The sequence below is a fragment of the Clarias gariepinus genome, chromosome 7 (genome assembly GCF_024256425.1).
Source record: "Clarias gariepinus isolate MV-2021 ecotype Netherlands chromosome 7, CGAR_prim_01v2, whole genome shotgun sequence".
NCBI lineage: Eukaryota > Metazoa > Chordata > Actinopteri > Siluriformes > Clariidae > Clarias > Clarias gariepinus.
Genome location: NC_071106.1, coordinates 27362154 through 27378846, shown reverse-complemented (window position 1 = coordinate 27378846; position 16693 = coordinate 27362154). Strand labels below are relative to the sequence as shown.

Below are 16693 nucleotides of genomic sequence, written 5' to 3'. Positions count from 1 at the left end.
TCTTAACTTGAAACTTGTCGTAAGGTTGCTGAATTTACCATTATTGCAATGTGTGAATCACAAGTTCTTTGTGTCTTGGTTTCAAAATAATGAATAAAAACTGAAATTAACAACTATTTTATATTTATTTTAGAATTTAAACACCAAAATGTCAAATTTACATAATTTAAATACATACATTATTTTGTTATCAGTCTACAAACGTCACATCATACATTGTTCATATGGATCAACTTTCACGTCCTCTCTTATCAACACACTTTACAAATCCAGTTGTTTTAAATCGATTACAAGAGGATATTGGATTATTTAGATGCTGATTCTAAAAGGAAGGGAGTATACAGTATTTGGAGAAGCTGATATTGTCACAGCACAAGAGTGATCAAAATTTATGCCAAACAAAATGACATCATTTGATACTGGTCACTTGGCATTGGGACAAATAATCTCGAGTTGCTGGGTGAAGTTCTGTTGCTGACACAGTTGAGTAAAGTTTATTTGAGATTTGGACCTAGTAGATGTTTTACAATTAAGGAATTAACAAACTAACCATTACTGATTCAATTAAAAAAAAGAACATTGTTACTGTAATTTTTTACTACTCGACTACTGTAAGTACTGTACTCTAAATTACAACTCATGTCCAGTTTCATAATAGCAACAGCAATAGTGCTTTATTAGCAGCAGATTCATTGTGTATGGATGTAAAAGTATTATTATGATTATATCCACAATTTTCATCTGTTTAGTGATATAAATTTTAAAAAGTGGGTATTTTTCCAGTCATGCCCAGTCTGTGTCCTGACCAGCCATTAAAATGCACTTCAACAAAAAATTGCTGCTAAAAATGTTTGATGTACTCAAAGAGAGAAGCAAAAAACATTGTCACTGTTCTATTTTACACAGATGTACTATTGAACTGATCGCATCCTATCAATTATTATCAACTCACTCAGGATTTAATAAAATACAGATAATGTTTCACAATAGAGGGGAAAACTGCCCCACCTTCCCTCATTCCCATTTGCTGCAGCCACATCATTGTGTGTGCTAATGGTTACTCTGCTTGCTGTCACTGTAGATTGTCAGCTTTTATTAAAAGGAAGTGCTGCCCCTCACATCAATAGGTATCTGGTGTATTGAGGGTCCACAAGCTGCAAACATTGTTAGTGACTATTAGGGAAGATGAGGCTGTTTGAATATCACTAGCAAAAGGCTTAAAGGCAGGACTTAAAATTAGGATGCCTATCTTTAAAATGCAAACTTTAAAAAAGCATTACCTATTGTTTATCAGGGCGATTTAAACAAGGACATAAGATTTCCACAGGCCCACAGATGTGAACCAAACCTGTCCCCAAACAGCCTGAATAATGGGGTGAGAGTCCCTAAATTGCTGGGAACAGTAAAGCTGTCATAAGGTTCCACTGATTTTGTGTAGTTGGCATCCAATGAGCATGATAAAACAATTCATGGGTGTCTTACCTCTTCACTTCAGTTACTGACTCTTCAAGGTTTTTAGTGGTAGTGGGTGCTCTTTTAGTGCCATCTCAGCACAGAATATAAGGGCCAATTAAATGCTTTGCTGTGCTCCCCTGGTAAAAGGCTGCTTTGGCACCAGGACCATATGCTATATTTATATTATCAGCCTAAAGTGACTCAATTCTGATCTTTTACTCTAATGTGCCACAGATCAGATTTTTTTAGAGTTGTCAGAATACCCAAATCTGATGTTTTTCAGTTACTTTTGTATGTGGTCCTAAATCAGATACATATCCGATCCACAGTCATGTAAGCTGAATGAGAAGGGGCATACCGGAATTTTGCCTCTGTGCATGCATGGGGCTCTCACTGATGCTAGCCAGCTCCGGCAGCATGAGGATTTCATAGCAATGCAAGCAATAGCTAATAAAACAGCTAAAGTGAGGCATCATGCTTTATTCCTTGCTCAGGACCTCAACAAATATAGCCAACTTACTGCTTGCCATCCTCCCGAGCAAAATCCCAAAGCATATATATATTTTTTGCTAGACATATCAGTGTCTACAGTGTTAGTGTACATGCCGTTTCAGAGGAATTGAGCGATGTCGCTTGTAATGTGAACTTGCGCTTCCAAGGCCTCGTCCACTGGTTAGTTTTTAACAGCAGGCAGGGAGGATTGTGCAAACCACAACTGATTATGTACATATATAAACCAACCCTGCACCAGACTGCCTTTTATCTTGAACAGGTCCCTTCTCTCCCCTACACAAGAGAGGTGTCTGCAATCAATATCTGCAGATTGAGGTTCTGATGTAACAAGCAGTGGAAGTAATATCTAGAGCTAGTGCATAGAACACAATAATGCAACATGTAACAGTGTACACACCTCACTAGGGACATGTCCACATGCCTGGACTTTGTTTGAGTAACCCACATTTAAGTATCAACCTGGGCCTGCCCAAGTTCCGAATTGACAAATATCTTGCACTGTAACAAAGAAAACTGTCCAGTGCATTGATTCCATGGGACATATTGCAACATCCATGCCTGCTACAGCCACCTCTATGGTGGATATCACTGCCAAGACTAGCAAAGTCGAAAATGGAGACTTGCTGATAATTAAGAACCTTGCTTGTGCAATTGCACTGTTGAATAGCATCTTTGTAGTCATTCAATATAAATGATGAGAAGGATGAATGATCACATGTATATAGGAAGGGTTGAGAAATAAAAGACTACAAATTTGCACAGTCTCAGCAGCTGGATAACTGATTTCAGTGGAGCTATGCCTTTTGCCAAGTCATTCATTATCTAATTTTCTTTCTCAAACTCAGACCTATGGGCCAACAGTGCCTATCGCCTTGTTTCATTCAAGCCATAGGAACAGCCAATATATATATATATATATATATATATATATATATATACAGTGGTGTGAAAAACTATTTGCCCCCTTCCTGATTTCTTATTCTTTTGCATGTTTGTCACACAAAATGTTTCTGCTCATCAAAAACTGTTAACTATTAGTCAAAGATAACATAATTGAACACAAAATGCAGTTTTTAAATGAAGTTTTACGTTACTAAGGGAGAAAAAAAATCCAAATCTACATGGCCGTGTGTGAAAAAGTGATTGCCCCCCTTGTTAAAAAATAACTTAACTGTGGTTTATCACACCGGGGTTCAATTTCTGTAGTCACCCCCAGGCCTGATTACTGCCACACCTGTTTCAATCAAGAAATCACTTAAATAGGAGCTACCTGACACAGAGAAGTAGACCAAAAGCACCTCAAAAGCTAGACATCATGCCAAGATCCAAAGAAATTCAGGAACAAATGAGAACAAAAGTAATTGAGATCTATCAGTCTGGTAAAGGTTATAAAGCCATTTCTAAAGCTTTGGGACTCCAGCGAACCACAGTGAGAGCCATTATCCACAAATGGCAAAAACATGGAACAGTGGTGAACCTTCCCAGGAGTGGCCGGTCGACCAAAATTACCCCAAGAGCGCAGAGACAACTCATCCGAGAGGCCACAAAAGACCCCGGGACAACATCTAAAGAACTGCAGGCCTCACTTGTCCTAATTAAGGTCAGTGTTTACGACTCCACCATAAAAAAGAGACTGGGCAAAAACGGCCTGCATGGCAGATTTCCAAGGCGCAAACCACTTTTAAGCAAAAAGAACATTAAGGCTCGTCTCAATTTGCTAAAAAACATCTCACTGATTGGCAAGACATTTTGGAAAATACCTTGTGGACAGAAGAGACAAAAGTTGATTTTTTTGGAAGGTGCATGTCCCGTTACATCTGGCGTAAAAGTAACACAGCGTTTCAGAAAAAGAACATCATACCAACAGTAAAATATGGTGGTGGTAGTGTGATGGTCTGGGGTTGTTTTGCTGCTTCAGGACCTGAAAGGCTTGCTGTGATAGATGGAACCATGAATTCTACTGTCTACCAAAAAATCCTGAAGGAGAATGTCCGGCCATCTGTTCGTCAACTCAAGCTGAAGCGATCTTGCGTGCTGCAGCAGGACAATGACCCAAAACACACCAGCAAATCCACCTCTGAATGGCTGAAGAAAAACAAAATGAAGACTTTGGAGTGGCCTAGTCAAAGTCCTGACCTGAATCCTATTGAGATGTTGTGGCATGACCTTAAAAAGCTAGAAAACCCTCAAATAAAGCTGAATTACAACAATTCTGCAAAGATGAGTGGGCCAAAATTCCTCCAGAGCGCTGTAAAAGACTCGTTGCAAGTTATCGCAAACGCTTGATTGCAGTTATTGCTGCTAAGGGTGGCCCAACCAGTTATTAGGTTCAGGGGGCAATTACTTTTTCACACAGGGCCATGTAGGTTTGGATTTTTTTTCTCCCTAAATAATAAAAACCATCATTTAAAAACTGCATTTTGTGTTTACTTGTGTTATCTTTGACTAATAGTTAAATGTGTTTGATGATCAGAAACATTTTGTGTGACAAACATGCAAAAGAATAAGAAATCCGGAAGGGGGCAAATAGTTTTTCACACCACTGTATACATATATATATATATATATATATATATATATATATATTATATAAACATTACACTTTCCATATAATCTACTGTATAGTGCATGCTGGCTTATTTCTTAAAATCTTTTTTGTTTAATGCAAACGACACCAATACATTATTTACTGGTATTTTGGTATTTATCAGTACAGTAGACTGTTATAAACTTAAAAAATACTTAAAAATAGATCTTCTTTGTGTCAAAGGCAGAATTTTCACAACACTAATCTAGAGAGCAACTCGGACTTCGTTCTGGGTTTCTTGCTTTTCTCGTCAGTCATCAATGGACCTGGGCATTTATGACTAGCAAGCTGTTTAAATGAATGGGCAAGATTTAGCTTAGTGCCAGAATCCAAGTCTGTCATACTAGCACATGGTGCAGCGGATGTCCATGTCGAACATAGCTTAATAATACTTACCCTTGCCTTTCACTAGACACCATGAACCCAAGTCCTGTAGCATGGTTATAATTTACTCATATGGACTATGGAGATAATACAACAGAAGTCTAGAAAAGCAGTTCTTCTCAAGAAAGGAATATCTATTGCAAACCCAAGAACTACTGATTAGCGGGAACCCAGTGGGAAAAAAAGCAGCCTCAGCAACAGTGTGTGGCATGTGGAGCAGGTACCCACTCTGCAAAGACAAATACAAGAAACCTCAAGAGACTTCCAAAATACAAGGCAGTATAGCTTATGGGTAAACCCACTCTACACAATCTACAGTAAGAAAATAACATTTATTTAAGTACAAAATAAATAAGGGAAGGCTTCCCCTCACATTTGGATTCTTAAGTTCTAATTCTAATTGCACTGAGAATCTGCTAAGCAGATAGCAAAATACCATAATCATGCTAATACATGGATAAGACAGGGATTAAAGGGATTGATTCCAACCATATTTCCTTTGCAAAGTTGATGGTTCTAGTGATGGGTCGTTCTTTAATGATACGTTTTTTTTTTTTTTAACGAATCATTAACATGATTCAGAAGAACGAGTATTCTTGGAGAGTGATTCGTTTGTTTTTTCTACTGGGCGCGTATGCACAAATCATAGCAAAACCTCCGTAGGTTATATACAGGAAACAGAATTGAGTGATTCTTTCCCAATGACTCTTTTAGTCTGAGTAGTTCGTTCTTTTTTCAAGTGACTCCCATAGACGCTATGCAGTGCAGTACACAGGAAACAGAATTGAACGATTCTCCTCAGTAAGTCTTCAAGTCCCTAATCGTTCGTTCCTTTCTCACGTGACACCCACAGACGCTATGCAGTGCAGTACACAAGAAACAGAATTGAGCGATTCTTTCTCAATGAGTCTTCAAGTCCATAGTCGTTTTTTTTTTTTTTTTACGTGACTCCCATCGAACGAACATAGATGTATTGGGGTCTTTTTTTTTATTGAAAATGCAACATTTTATTTTATTTCCTATTAAAAGAACGAAATTAAATGACTTTATAATGACGAAATGACTCAAAAAAGATACAAGTCACTAAAATTATTCAAACTTCCCATCACTACATGATTCACCACTATCCAATCAAATTTTAATAATGTGTTGGAAAGTTCTTAATCTAATTCCAACGATTATAGTAATCTCCTGTGGGTTTTTTTTTTTTTACTAGATGCAAACCCTTCTAAATGCTACCATTTTATATTTTTGTGTTTGAATCCAATTCTTTTAGCTGAATTAAACTCCTGTAGTAAACTGTAGTAAAGCACTACAGCATACACCCAAGGCTTCCCTCTTCTTTTCTTTAAATTTTTTTTTGCATTGAATCAGGATTTTTTTAATGAGGCAAAAACGTGGTGCAATCTTTCATGCCTGCAACTTCACATCACTGGTTTAATAGTTATGCACTGCATAGCTCACTTGATTAATGTTATGACTTGCCTTTTTAGACATAGAAACTATATGAATTAATTAATTAATTAATTAATGAAAGGGTACCTTAAAATAACACTAATAAATTAATCCTTGAATTTCAAGTTAACTTAATAAACTTCAAGCAGATCATAAACAGATTTCAAAATAATATCATAAACACGTTTTAATATCATAAAACAGATTTACTATAAAATTTCAGTTTATGCTGGTATAACACTCATTCATTTATCTTCTATACTGCTTATCCTGTATACAGAGTCGCAGGAAGTCTAGAGCCTATCCCAGGAAAACCTCGGGCATAAGGCAGAGTACACCCTGGACAGGGTGCTAATTCATCACAGGGCACACACACCACACGGCAGTTTGGAAACTTCAATAAGATTAATGTGGGAGAACATGCACTAATACATACGCAGAGCCGAGGTAGGAACTGAACCCTCGACCCTGGAGATGCAGGCCACAGTGTTAACCCTTATACCACAGTGGTATAACATAATAACTCAAATTCATCTTTATCATTTAGAAATTCGAATCCTTAAACCATGATTAAGAACCTGGGGTGTGATGGTAAAAAGTTGCAAGTCCTAATACTTAGGACTACACACTTTTTAAATATACACACATGCATGTGCACACACACACACACACACACACACACAGTAAAACAGCTAATAGGTGCCAGACCAATCAAAACTCAACATTAAAAAAGAGGATGACAACATCTTTCTCACCCCACTACACTACTGACAGTTTTCACACTTTAGAGAGCCAAAGTGAATGTGTCGAAACCACAAATGTCATGTGTAATGCATGAGGAATCTTTAAAATGTTTTTTGTATGTGTGTAAAACCAAAAAAATCCCATATTCGTGTAACAATTTCTCAGTATTTTATTCAATCAAAGGTAAGATGATTCACCACTCATCACTTGCAGCCATCACTGCTTCAAATTTGTTCCGTTTCTTTTATTTATTTATTTATTTTATTTAAATATTGTGAGTGTTAGGTTTTTCATTTTGTAGAACACCGTTATTATTACTTTTGTTTGGATTGTTTTAGCCCAGCAAATCTCTATTCCATCAGAAAAAAACATGTCATGTTAAATCAATGAATATGTGAAATATGGAGGAAATACAAAGGCTGTCATTTCCTCAGGTCAGCCAGCTGAGGACATGTCTTTGTCCCTGCATCTCAGAATCTACCATTTTAAAAATAAATCCTCAAGCAAAAAGAAAACATAGCCTACACAAGGCATGGAATTAGCGTGTGAGATTTTTACAGTTTGATTTGTACAATTGTAAACCATGTAACTATGAAGTAAAAGAAGATTTTAGCTATCAGCTTAGATCGATGCCCACTGCAAGCCTTAATCAATTAATATTTAATAAATCTGCAATACAGCACAAGAGACAACAAATGAGTGACTATTGAGATTTAGTAATTTTGTATTTTTAGCCTTTTCTTTCTTGAGGTTTTCCATAAGGAAGTTCAATTTTGTTTCAGTTTGCGATTATAAAATATTCTGTCCTACGTATACATTCTACGTTAAGGCCATCATTTATTTACCCCTCCTGTGGTCTGCCATGTATTTTATTACTAAAGTCTGCTTCTGATAGATGTGACCTTTTTTATCTTTAATAGTTTCAGGAAAAATAAAATGTACATAATGTTATTAAATATATTTAATGTACTTAATTACACAAGACATGTAAAGTGTCTGATGTTTGTTGTCTTCATGCCTTCATTCCAGCAAGTAAATTTAATCTCATGACCATCAATTAAGCATTGTAAAAACTGCAAATCTATCATCACACACTCACCACAAATTGCTGTGTCAAGCGGTTTCCCAAATCACACAGACTTGCATGTGTGGTTTCTCACACTCTGACACACTACTGTCTATGAAAATGGACAAAAAGTACATCAGCTATTAAAAAAAATAAACAGCAATAGTGGCACAGTACAATGTTAGCCTTCCACAGTACAATGTTCTTCTACAATGTTAGCCTTCCACAGTACAATGTTCGCATTGAATATGAGTAAGATGATAGAATTGTAGGTTTGTGGATAGAATATTATTTCAAATATGTAGCTGCTTTGTTATTTTATATACAAATATGGTTATCGAACCAAACAGTATGGCTTATTGATTGAATTTGGGAACCACAATTTTAAGGTTAGGCGGCATAGCAGGTTAGAGGTTAGCACCGTGGCCTCACACCTCCAGCTGCGAGGGTTCAATTCCTGCCTCAAGTCTGTCTATAGGCATGGAGTTTGCATATTCTCAATCTGCTTGGTGGGTTTCCTCCAGGTACCTCTCACAGTCCAAAGACATATAGATTAGGTTAATTGGCGTTCCTAAATTTCCCTCAGTAAGTATGCACCCTGCAATAAATTTTCACACACGAGACTGTCACTGTCCAGGGTGTATGCAGTCTCGTGCCCAAAGTCTCCTGCAATAGGCTCCAGTTTCTCCACAACCCTGTACATGATAAGCGGTATAGAAAATGAATGAATGTTATCACTTTAATGTGATGTGATGTGCTGTGCTGGTTCGATTACCAAACCTCTGGTTTGAAAAATCTGATATATACTGTAGAATACCACCTTTTATTATGATTGTTATTATTATTATCATTATACAGTAAGCTTTGTGTAAAAGATCAGCCTGCAGTAACTTACAGGATTATAAAACCCATTTTTGCTCTAAACTGATGCTTCAGACTAAGTAGATTGCATGCCTTTTTTGCAGATGTGCCCTTCTGCACTTAAAATTTACTTTAATCAATGCTAAACCACTGCAGTTTAGATTTTTTTTTTTTGTGCATGTGAGTGAGTGTCTTGCCAAGCATACATGTCGACCCAGTTTTTCTTTTCTGCAACAAAATGACACAACTGATTTTCCCCCTCAAGTGTCTGTCCCTTGACCTTCCTCACTTCCTCACTTTATTATTATTATTATTATTATTATTTATAAACATGGTCTGAGGTTGCCAAATTCAGTAACACTCTACTTCACATTGTTAAGTTTTACTGCAATAGACACACCCAATGCTGTTGAAGTTCCAAAAGTGATCACATAACTACAGAATAAAGTGTGATTGCATTTAGCACACAGCTCAGTTGATGTATATTCAGGGCTTCCTCAGCACATGAATGGAAATGAATGACTATCTCCAGATTGCTAAATTATAATGTGTGTTCCAAACCGAGGCCAAAATGGAGCCTCATATGAGATGTTTTAATGGATTTTAGATTTTATAGCACAAAATATAGCCATGATAGGTGTAATCTTTACAATAGACATGTATGCCAAAGACAGATCCATCCAAAAGAAAAAAGAAAAGAGATGCAGCTTGAGTCATTTTGTCCTTTTTTTCATACAGCCTACAACCTTCAAGCCTTAAGGATTTCAAACTGTTATAGCTATTCCAAAGAAGAACCATGATTTTTTTTTTAATGAAACCAGCATATTTATAACCAGCAATCATTATATTCCGTTTATTAGATGTTTATATTAGCTTCAATTAAAAGGGAGAATATGACAGATAGAAAGATGCAGTGTATTCAGTGTGCAACACCTCCGTGATCCCTAGTATAGATCAACATTAGCATCCTGTGATAAGACATGGACAGCAGAAGCGGGCCCAGACATGACTGCAGCATCCTCAATGTAACAACGACACATATAGATGGATGAGCAGGCATACACACACGTACACATACAAGGCACCCATGCACACACATCTTACAGCTCGTACCTGCAGCCCCAGCCCTGAGGATGCCTGTCTTGCGCTTTTACAAACCCTGATGCGGTCAGTGATGCTGGAACGGAGCCGCTGCGCTCCGCATCGTTGCAGTGCAAGAAAGAAGAGGGGAAAAGCGCAAGCGGAGGATGCGCGAGCAGAGCAGGGTGAAGAGGCGCGGTAACATGAAACGTGTACGCGTGTGTGTATGAGTATGCGTGTGCGCGCGTGCTTGTGTGTGTGCGCGCAGTCGGATAGCAGCCGGGGTAGTCGGATATCCAGTTATCCCGCACTGTAATGTTGTACTGAATAGTAGCGACCGACTTCACAATCCCGCCTCCCTACCGCGCTGTGCCGGCGTGCTCGTGCACGCGCAACATAATCGCTCCCGTGCTGCACGAGCTCGAGTCGCGAGCCTGCTTACAGGCGACTAGCCTTAGCACTCGTGGTTGACAGGAAAAGAGTTTGTAGAAACAGTTTAAAGGTTAAAGCTAAAAAATAAGCTTTAACGTAATCAGTGATATAATTTCAGGTTGAAGCCTACGTACATGTCTGGCTGTTTTTCTGTACAAAACAAAACTTATTGATACAAAGTAATGTGTAAGGTTGTGGATCTTACGCATTGTTTACGCCAGCGTCCTTGTACTTCCTTCATCATCAGCCAAATACAATCCCTGTTCGGTAATCGGAGAGTCTTCGGACTGTGGGAGGAAACCAGAGCACCAGGAGGAAATCCACCAAGCATGGGGATGCAACATGCATACTACATGCACAAGGTTTTCTTCATTTTGATACTTTGAGTTTAATTGTTGTGGCGGTGGTGTAGTGGTTAGCACTGTCGACTTTTACCTCCAGGGTCTGGGTTCGATTTCCGTCCAGGTTTGATTCCCGTCTCTGTGTGCATGGAGTTTGCATATTCTCCCTGTGCTTGATGGGTTTCCTCCGGGTACTCTGGTTTCCTCCCACAGTCCAAAGACAGTAGGTTAGGTTAAATGGCTTTCCCAAATTGCCTGTAGTATGTGTGTGGATTGGCACCCTGTCCAGGGTGTACCCCACCTCATGCCCTAAGTCTCCTTGAATAGGCCCGCCGCGACCATAAACACAGGATAAAGTGGTATAGACAATGAGTCAGTACTGTAAGTGTTGTATCGGGTCGCACCTATGGCATGCATACACTTGCATGGTTAACTTGTGGCAGGTTTACATACAAAAGTCATATGTATAAGTTTTCCCACTTTCAAAAAAATAAAGGGGCTATAATTTTTATCCTTAGTATATTTTAGAAAATAGCAACAAAATATCAATCAGGAAAATCCCGAAAAAACACATTATATAACAGTTATGAATTGAGTTGCATTACAGTAACTAAAAATAAATTTTTGATCCCCTACCAACCAAAAATAATTCTGGCTCCCACAGACTGGTCATGTGCTCATGTGGTACACAGATTAACTTAAGAAGTTCTCCTAACAACAACTCATTATATGTACAAATGACACCTGTGTCCACAGAATCTTTAACTTTCATTCAAACCTCACCACTATGGGCAAGACTAAAGAGCTGTCAAAGGATATCAGGGAGAAAATTGTAGACCTGCACAAGGCTGGAATGGGCTACAAGACCATCAGCAAGAAGCTTGGTGAGAAGGAGACAACAATTGGAGCGATTATCCTCAGATAGAGGAAATACAAAATAACTTTAAATCTCCCTAGGTCTGGAGCTTTATGCAAGATTTTGCCTCATGACTTTTAAGGGTAATAATGAGAAAAGTGAGGGATTAGCCCAGAACTACATGAAAGGAGCTTGTGAATGATCTCCACAATCACCAAACAAACACTTGGTAACACAATACACTGCCATGGATTGAAATCCTGCTGCCTCACAAGGTACCCCTCCTCAAGAAGGCACGTGTACAGAACTGGTTTGCCAATGAACAGATTGGGAGAAAGTGCTGTGGTCAGATGGACCAAAATTAAGCTCTTTGGCATCAACTCAACTTGCCGTGTTTGAAGGATTTTTTTTCCTAGCACATTTCTATTTTTATTTTTAGTTCTATTTTTCCTAGTTTAATTTAATTTTTTAATTTAATTTCTATCGTATTTCTTTTATTCATATTTATTTCTTATTTGTAAAATGTAACTCTCTTTTAGGGTCAATGGCAGTCGGATAATGCATTTCACTACATTTCGTACTATGTATGTTTGTGTATGTGACAAATAAAATTTGAATTTGAAGGAAGAAAAATGCTGACCATGACCATAAGAACACCATCCCTACAGTCTAAACATCATGCTTTTGAAATGTGTTCTTTGCCAAAAATACTTTGATGCATTAAGGGGCCAATGGACGGTTTATCGTAAAATCTGAGCCAGATCCCTCAGCCACAACATTAAAGATCCATGGATGGATCCATGGATGGGTCTTCAAAAACATACTGCCAAGGCAACAAAGGAGTGGCTCAAGAAGAAGCACATTAAGGTCATAGAGTGACCTAGCCAGTCTCCAAAACTGTGTGCTTTTTTTTCTTTTCAATAAACCTTTATTAAAAAATATAGACATTTCTTTAAATAATGATTTCTCCCACAATACACTAGAGAGAGAAAGGGAGAGAGAGAAATGTATTTGCCCAAACCTGTTAATGATTGAATTCAGGTGTTTTAATCAAGCCCCTTATTCACAGCGAAAGACAATCTTAATGCTTCAGCATACCAAGACATCTCTGGCAAAAAACCGTGTGGCAACAGATTTGGGAATGCCCTTTTTTATTCCAACATGATTGTGCTCCAGTGCACAAAACAGAGACTATAAAGCCATGGTTTGTTGTTGACACCTTTGGGATGAACTGGAACAGAGATTGCGAGCCAGGCCTTCTTGCGAGCCAGGCCTTTATACCTGACCTCATCGATGCACTACAGAATGCATGGAATTCCCCCAGAAACACTCCAAAATCTTGTGGACAGCCATCCAAGAAAAGTGGAAGATGTTATATATGCAAAAGGGGGCCAACTCCATATAATTCCATTATATATATTTGTATACAATGTCAATACAGGTTTGGCCAAATACTTTAGTCCATATATTGTATATCTGACTAAACAATTAGAACTTGAACTGACATTATGAATAATTTTACCTCGTTGAAAATATTATGTGGCAACTATAGGCAATACCATGAATGTAATTGAAATAAAGGCAAATAATGAACACAAGTAATTTGTGTTTTAAATTGAATTCGCAACTGCCATTCTGAGGAACAACAGTGCAGACAGGCTAGCACATTCACTTACTCTCACTCATCGCCAATACTGCTTTATTCTGTATTCAGGGCCTGGAGCCTATTCCAGGAGACTTACTGTAGGGCACAAGGCGGGATACACTCTCAATCTTCAATCCTTTGCAGAAAACCTAGCACAAGCTTTCATTAAAAAAAAAACAAAAAAACATTTACATCTTGTAAATAAAAAAAAAAAATGTTTTTCTTTCTTTTTCTTATTTTATTTTATTTTTTTAGAAATAGCTAGCAACATAGCTATATTCACTGTACTACTGAAAGGCTACAGACAACTTTTGAGCTGGCATATATTTCAGGTTATTTAATCCAGAAGTTTATGTAAATCAAGCTTAACTATTAACACAACAACTTAGACCATACCATTTGTTTTTATTTGTCCTTTTGCAGGACATAAATTTTGCTAATGGATCTTCAATTAAAAGAATGTTTTAAATAAATGAATTTTAACAAGATTATGCAGATATTTAGAAGTAAGTGCTGAAACACAGTTCAGGTGCGCTATGGCAGCAGTACACCTATGGTTTAAACATTATGGTTGATGTGACATTACAACAACTGACAGCTAATTATCCTGACTTTACTGCATGTAATTTGTCGATGATCCACTAGAGGGTACTGTACTGTATAAGATATTCAATTCATCTTATTTTGTGTACAGGGGTGTGGGTGCCTTGAGCCTATTCCAGAGTCTAAGGGCACAAGATGGGGTACACACTGAACAGAGTGCCAATCCATCACAGAGCACACACGGTATCTCTACAGACAATTTGGCAAGGCCAGGTTAACTACGCTGCATGTCTTTGGACTGTGAAAGGAAACCAGAATACCCAGAGGAAACCCACCAAGCACAAGCAAAGCATACAAACTCCACGCACACAGACCTGAGGCGGAATCAAACCCCAGTGCTAACCACTAGGCCATGTACTGTAAAAGATATTATACAACAATTTTTTTTTCGGAATATATATTTGTAACATAGAGCAAAATGCTATTGTAATTTAATTCAAGTTTATTTCAAGTTTAGTACAGTAAAAAAAAAAATGTCGTACAAACAAACTACATTTGACGTCTATCCAGGTTTTAAACTGCCGCTTAACTTATTTTCTATAACGCCTTTGGTCCTTTTCACTCACCGTAGTTACGTCACACGGATAACGGAAGTGAGACCTCTATTCGATTCAATCGTTCGGTTTCTTTCAAAGAAATGTTTTATTGTGTGTGTTTTTCCTCCACTGCTTTTAACTTTAGCCCCATCCTAGAAACACCTTCCAACATGGCCCGTTGTTTTCTCCAGCTTCGACAGTTATGCTGCGTGACGATTACGTTGTTCAGGGATGACGTGTGTCTGGCGCCGCCCTGTTGGTGAGGGCGTTTGAATTAGATATAGAACTACAGTTTCGCTGTTCCAACTGAAATTATTCGACAGATATGACATTAGGCCAGTAGAGGGCGCTCGTTACGCTCTCTGTTCGCTACTACTATGTAAATCAGTAAATCTTCTTTTTTTTTCAGACAGGAAGGCTTTTTAAATATATTTTGAGAAACGTCAAAGAGACCATACGTTTAATAAGCAATTTCAGGCCACTGAGACACCACAGTGTCACCACAGTCGAAAAGGAAGGATTTTTTTAAAATAATAATTTGTGTCCATCATGGTACAAAGCCTTCTCGACACAGTCTTCTTGACACAGTTATTAATAATAGTTTGTTATATGAAAGCCTCATTCCCCTATTGGTGTAAATTTTTAGATCACTGTTTGAAGGGTTAAAACATTTAAAGGGAAAAATTTTAATTGTACCAATTTTCATTTCAATATTTTCTAGATGGAGGCAAAAGACAATGAAGAAGATTTTCTATTGAGCCTTTCTGGTCCAAAGTATTTGTTCTTAATGTCCCATAATATAATGTCTCGTTATGTTTGGTGGGTGGTTAAACAAATAAAAATATTGAACCTATTTTCCTAATAAAAATACTGGATGTGTGTACAGTAGTTAATTGTTAAATAGAGATACAGACCTAATTGCACAAGCCAAACAGTAGCTGATTTGAGGTATGTAATAGTAAATTAGTAAGAGATGGCTGCAGAGACAGATTAATTTGCCAGTCATGGCATATTGCACTTACCATGCAGTGAAATTATGACTGGTCAGTTTGTAATTACACTGGCTCGTGTAATGATGATTAGCCATTTAAACTGACATGGAAGTGAATGAAATGAAGACTTATGTTATACACATGTATAAATGCATCTACAAACAATTCTTGCAAGCTACCCAGGAGTTATTTTTAAAAAAATTATGCAAGTTCATGTCAGAGGATGCTCAACCTCTAACAGGGTTACTAAATTTAAGATCACCTCATACTTCAAAATGAGTTAACCAATAATACACAATGGGTGAATGCTTTCTTCTGAAGCCCATTGAAAATTGATGAACAAAGAGTTGCTGAGAGTTGATTTTGCCATTGGCATTTAAATAAAGACACTTAAAGTAGCATTTGACTTCCACAGCAACCAATCTGTGCTCATGGAAAATATATTATTGTGTTTCAAACAGGTCAAATTATTGTCCTTCATCAGGGAAAAACTAAGGAGAAATTGCTGCAATTATTGGAATTGGGTTACGAACTGTCCAATTATTAAAACCTGCATATTCTGGCATATTCCAGGAAGCCAATGCCAAGAGCAGAATTAATTTGGCTCAATTTGTAAAAGTTTTGGGAACATGGAGAATAATTTTAACCCATGAATTAAACACCTTCCTGACCGTTCTGGGTCATGACCTTAACTTATTTGTTATTCAGATACAGATTTATTGTCACATCACAGCCTACACAATTATTAAACATATAAAAGGCAAGAGAAAATCTTATGTGGTTATAGTGGTGCACATACAGTACATACATACTGTACATGTAATGACACAATAAAATGTACTTTGATGTGAAGAATTTAAATACAGTACATTCTTGACCATTATTACATGTTGGATGAAATGCAGCATGCAAACATGGTAGTTCTTAGCACAGAGTTGAGGTGCAGAATGCGACAGTATACTGTACCCAGAATGATTAGAATTACTAAACAGAAATAAAGGCAGGCCCCAGCGAGATTTGAACTCGCGACCCCTGGTTTACAAGACCAGTGCTCTAACCCCTGAGCTATGGAGCCACTGCTACAGTCCTTAGGTTGATGTAAATATTTTTAACTCACCTATATTTGATTCTTTTCTTCGCTTT

General features: G+C 37.6%; 1 protein-coding gene and 1 non-coding gene across 3 annotated transcripts in view; both read right to left on the bottom strand.

Moving 5' to 3' along the window:
* Positions 1-10302, bottom strand: part of LOC128527786 (spectrin beta chain, non-erythrocytic 4-like) — a 73740-nt gene extending 63438 nt beyond the window's left edge. For both annotated transcript variants that reach the window (XM_053500368.1, XM_053500364.1), the window contains exon 1: positions 10179-10302. The gene's annotated coding sequence lies outside the window, so the exon portion shown is untranslated. The remainder of the gene's footprint in view (positions 1-10178) is intronic.
* Positions 10303-16552: 6250 nt separating this feature from the next.
* Positions 16553-16625, bottom strand: trnat-ugu (transfer RNA threonine (anticodon UGU)). The gene has a single exon. It is a non-coding gene; the product is annotated as a tRNA-Thr (tRNA).
* Between the last annotated feature and the right edge of the window lie 68 nt (positions 16626-16693).